Here is a 5,724-nt window from a genome sequence, read left to right on the forward strand (position 1 = left end):
AGTCACACATATTTTTTTAAAAAAATTACATTAAAAGTATTCTATCAATTAACAACATATATTGTTTGAAATTGACGAAAAAAAACTATAAATTACAATAATTAACAAAATAAATCTCTCGACTCCAACAAATCTATCAATTAATGCCACATAAATTGGGACATGGCAAATAACATATATTATTAAAAAATTAGGTTCAAAATGTACTATAAAATACAATAATTAACAACTTAATATATTAAAGAGACATATAAAAAATGGTTAATATTTGAAATTCTGCGTATGCCACATAAATTAGAACAAACAGAGTAATAAATATTATTTTCAAAATTATGTTAAAAAAAAGTACTACAAATCACAATAGTTAAAAATTTAAAATATTTTTAAAATCATACAAAAATTTCAATAACTTCTCAAATTTCATAATATGACATAAATTAAAATAATAAAATAATATATATTTGGTCCCGTGCTGGCACGGGGTCCTATATCTAGTATAAAAAGAAGGTATTTATTTTGTCTTGTTCATTTTTAACCTTTTTGTTTTATTTATTTTGTCTTTTTCCCTTTTAAACCTTTTTGTGAGGTGGTAATGAGTTGAGAACTCTAAACCAGTGTTTTAAAAGGCGGGGCGTAAGGCAGGGCGTTTTACTTTGTATAGGGCGAGGCGTACGCCTCGAGACGTGGGGCGTAAGCCCTATGGGTCTTTAAATTTTTAATTTACAATATAGTATAAGAATACAAAATTATAAAAATTCATCAAAGTTTGAAATAAGTGCAAACATGATTAATGAAACTCATAGAAAATAAAACTTCTAACATGATTATATATTCAAGTATAAATTATTTAATATCTTAACTTTTTAATAATAAAAGAATCATTATTTCTAAAAATATATTTTTTTACAATACTATACAATTCACTCACCCCCTAAAGGAAAATAATCAATAAAACTTATTAATATTATAATAAAAACACCACTCCATCATGAATAAAAATAAAATTACTTTTAAATAGCTAAACAAAATATGATAACTTTGAGATTTATGACAAAAAAATAAGACTAGTAATAAGTGAAAAAGTAAAATTTTGTTACCTATTTTTAAAAGAATGTTACATAATATATAATCACATTCACAATGTTATCAAATAGTAAAGATGTGATACTACAACTTGTTATTTGAGTTACTCTCAATCATCTTATCTCTATTAGATTAAAAAATTATGAAGTATCGTTCATTTATTCAAGAATTATAAGGGTAAACAATGTTAACTAAATATTTTAACGCATAATTGGTCTAAGATCTGTTAGGTGAGCCCCGAGTGTTGGGCGTGCTTAGGCGTATAGTCAGGCGCTTAGGGCGTAAGTCTTATAGAACTAAGCTCACACTTGAGTCTCAAGGCGTTTTGCTAGAGTCCCGCCTCCGACCGAGCCCCGAGGCGAGTTCCAATAGAGTCTTTTAAAACTATACTAACATGTTTCTTTGATTATAAGTAAGGACAAATGAAGGGTATGAATAATGTCAAGCTGTAATTTGCGTAAAATTGTAATTAGTATGTTCTATTTAATTGCTTTAAGCTATATTTTCTTATCTTTTATTTCATTGATTCAATCCGACTAAAGTAATTCTATTGGCCTAAATCGATTCGAAGTCTACTTAATTAATTAGAGTGAGTTTGAACGATACGGTTGATTGTTGTAAGTTAAGAAAGAAGTGACTGAGAGAACTATAGTCGTGGTCCTAATGAGACTACAATCATGTTATTAGAACTTTCATTTTATAGTTGATCCAGTAAGAGAATACAATAAAATAGGTATGAAGTTGTTACATAGAATCGGCTAAGGCCTAAGAGTCAACTATTTATACCATCTATATATTAGTCCCTTTGTTCACTTTTATTTATTCAGTGTTTTTAAAAATAAAAATACATAAATACCCCCTAAACTTGGCTTACTTAAGCACTTAAACTACACGGGCGCTTAAATACCCCCTTAACATCTTTCAAGTGATTTTTTTTCCACCCTGAGACTACAACACCACTCTCACCCGCCACATCGTAGCCACATAAGCGCCAAATCATAACCATGTAAGCACCACGTCATTAATTTTTTTTTTTACTTATTCACTATTTTTTCTTAAACACTTTTTAAAAGTAATTATATTAATTGATAAATTTATAAATGCATNCCCCCCCCCCCCCCCTCTCTTTCTTCTTCCTAGTTGTTCACCATTTCAACCTTCAATACTTTCTTTTCTTCATCTTCACTATTCAACAATTTTTTTCAGTCACTTTAAAGAAGAAAATTCACATTATTTTCTTCGAACCTTCCCCGTGAATTTACACTCTTGGAGAATGATTTTTTTTGAAAGGCATTTTTTCTTGACAACTCAAATAAGAAATGAAGATTGCATAAGAAAGTTGATCCATAAATTCTATGAGAAATGTTTGAATGGATCTAGAAATCAAAATGGGTCACTCAAAGAAAGTTTACATTTGCCAAATCGGCATCAATAATATAGAGTGAAATCAACGTCAATAAAATGACATTGATATTGAATTTTACGGATTAGTAAGAGACTAGTGAAATGAAAATAGTGGATAGAGGTTGGGATGAAGATGGAGGAGGAGGTGTTTCAATGGAAAAGATGTGTATTGAGGAAGTCAACAAAATGAAAAAAAAAAGAGGNGGGGAGGGACCCACTAATTTCATTTACCTCTTAATAAGAAAATTTACTTATTTTAAAGATTTAATATATCAAAAAAAACTATTTAAATAATTTCTTATATATTGAACAATAAAAAAAAGTCATATGTGGGACTTTAAAAAAATTCAGCTTTTTTTCCTCATTTTTCACGCGCTTTCAGGAGAGTGCACTCACTCTCTCTGTCACATCATCCCTTAGGGGGTGTTTTAATCACTTGAAAGATGTGAATGGAGTATTTAAACGGTCGTATAGTTTAAGTGCTAAAGTAAGTTGTGCTGCCAAGTTTAGGAGGATTTTTATGTGTTTTCTCTTTTAAAATGAATTTTATTTTTACTTGTCATTTTTAACATATAAAGAAAAAATAATTTCTTTTCATGATTTACTTTAACATTAATTACTTATTCCAAAAAATATTTTTTCAAGGCATAATACTAAACATCAATTATTAGGGGAGTGTTCTAGTAATTCTACATCAATTCAAGTCCTATGCATTGCCCTAATTTTTTTGCTTTTTTGCTATAGCGGCCCAATCGGGGCCCCAATCCCATTAAAGTGATCCAACCCTGTTATTGGCCCAAAGCAACTTCATATCTCACTATAGTTGCCTAAAATCGATCTCATAGGGGAAATTAATTCCACCCGCTATAGTTCAAATGAAATACTAATTCATTTGTTTTTTGACTGCTTTTCTGAAGGTTTACTGGTGATAACATTCACAACAGTATTCAAGAAGTAACATTCTCCACACTACGAATCCAAAGATATTAACATCTGCATAGTAACAACAGGATGTCAAATGACATTCTGGTTGAGTGGATTTGGGCTAGTGATTATACGAGCAGGCAAATTAGGCAATGTAACTTAGCCTTTGGGGCTAACCCATTTAATACCATAACAAAAAAAATTAGTTTCTTCAACTGGTACTAGTTCACCTTAGCATTTTCCCAAATGATGTTTGTGGTTGTTTACGCGCAATCCAACATAAGCTGGTCCATAGAATTAACCAATCCTCCAATCTTCATATTGGTTTCATGTTCCTCTTCTTTGGGGCATGTGTATTTATGTCAAAGTCAAATCAGCGAGAGGTGTCTTGATTAGTCTAGCACATGTCCTTGTGGTTTCTATCGAGAAAATAAGACAATATTTGCCATATCAAACCTTAGAATCCCTGTTTAATTACACACAACTTAACTCCTTTAATTCAAAGCTTCTGCACACTCATCTATTCAGGTAATTGATGCTCAAAATCTATGATAAATTTGATATTAATTTTAATTATATTATCAAATTAACTAATTTGATTCAATCTCTTGCTTGCTTTTGAAAGTGTTATTGTCCAAATAATATGCCTCGAATATATTGTACATGTCACATGTTAGTATTTTACATAGTTCATTAGGTATGCACTACTCTTTTATCCTTGGTTGTTAAACTTTGCCTATTAATGTTCAAAAAGTTAAAAGTTGAGTTTGACATCATCAATCAGAAGAGGGTAATGAAGTTACGCACTATCTAAGGCAAAAAGATATTTTATGGTAATGGTCAATGTACTAAATTACAGTGCCATACATACTAGTATTACAAAAGCCACATTAGCTTGATCTTTAATAATAAGATTTTTTTATGTCTATCTAGTGATATTAAATTAATGTGCTATAAGGTTTCTTGATAAGGCCGCAATAGTAAGAGCAGAAGACCAAATGAAATCAGATGGACCAACAACAAATTCGTGGAAGCTATGCAGTATGCAGCAGGTGGAAGAAACTAAATGTGTGTAAGAATCATTCCTACTTGGTCTGCAAAGATTGTATACCACATTGTAATAATGCAACAAAGACATTTTGGCAGCACAAAATTCTAAATTACAACAGCTAGTTACATGATTGTCTCAATATTAAGTGAGATTTTATGGATAACGATATATGATCAAGTCATAGTTCCATTGCTAAGAAGAATCACTGGAAAAGATTGTGACATAACCTAACTTCATAGAATGGGATTTAGAATATTCCTAACTGTTATAGCTTCCCAATCATCCACTTTTATTGAGAATTGAAGGAAAACACTTATATTTCTCATTAGGGTTGGTGATATGGTTTCCACGATGTTTGCTCTTTGGTTCGTTCATCGGCTATCTTTAACAAGACTCACTAGGCATTCTATGGCACAGGATAATCACAATTCTACTACAATCAGTTCCCAGAAAACATGAGAAGCATAGAAAGATGTTTCTTATTCTTGAGAATAGCTACTTCGAGTTACTTGAATAGTTTTCTCATCTCCATAGTGCATCTCACTCAATAGGAAAGGCAAACTAGCTACCACAAGATCTTAAGAAGGAACATTGTATTACTTCTATTTCTTGATAACAACACGAGGAATCCTTAATCTTGTCTGTTTTATCATATATGTTAGGTGGTACAAGTACAAAGGAACTGGTGACACAAGCAACGTTACATTGGAAAAGAACTGTTGAAAAGATCATACCAAATGGATTGCATCTTATAAGCATCCATTTGGGATGAAAGTTGTGATAGGAAAGCTGTAGCAAAATGGTCTCCATGAATCTCACTCCTAATGAAAGCGCTAATGGTCTCCATAAATCCCACTTCGTTCCTGGTAGAGATTTTTTATACCACTTGTTGAATTTAAAATATTTTTATTAATTTCCACAAGATGCACGTGTGGTGCACTGGATGCACATGCAGTGAACATGTGGTGCACCAAATGCATATGCAGTGAACGTGTAGTGCACGAGATGCACGTATGGCGCGCCAAATGCATGTACAGCGTACGAGATGCACGTATGGTGCAACGGATGCACGTGCAGCGCATGAGATGCACATGTGGTGCACCGAATGCACGTGTGGCGCACCGAATGCATGAAAGATGCATGTATGACTGTTAACACCCAATTTTGGCTCTCCTTAGTTATATATATTACTACTTACTTTCTCATTTTTTAAATTTTACATCAAATAAATATCTCTTAGGTTGCTTCTAATGAACATAAGA

At 31.8% G+C, this 5,724-nt stretch overlaps 1 pseudogene; it reads left to right on the plus strand.

Moving 5' to 3' along the window:
- Positions 1–2,589: 2,589 nt before the first annotated feature.
- On the plus strand, positions 2,590–5,185 carry LOC125851553 (protein NRT1/ PTR FAMILY 2.11-like; annotated as a pseudogene).
- Positions 5,186–5,724: the final 539 nt, after the last annotated feature.

This window comes from Solanum stenotomum, unplaced genomic scaffold, assembly GCF_019186545.1.
Source record: "Solanum stenotomum isolate F172 unplaced genomic scaffold, ASM1918654v1 scaffold27004, whole genome shotgun sequence".
Lineage (NCBI taxonomy): Eukaryota > Viridiplantae > Streptophyta > Magnoliopsida > Solanales > Solanaceae > Solanum > Solanum stenotomum.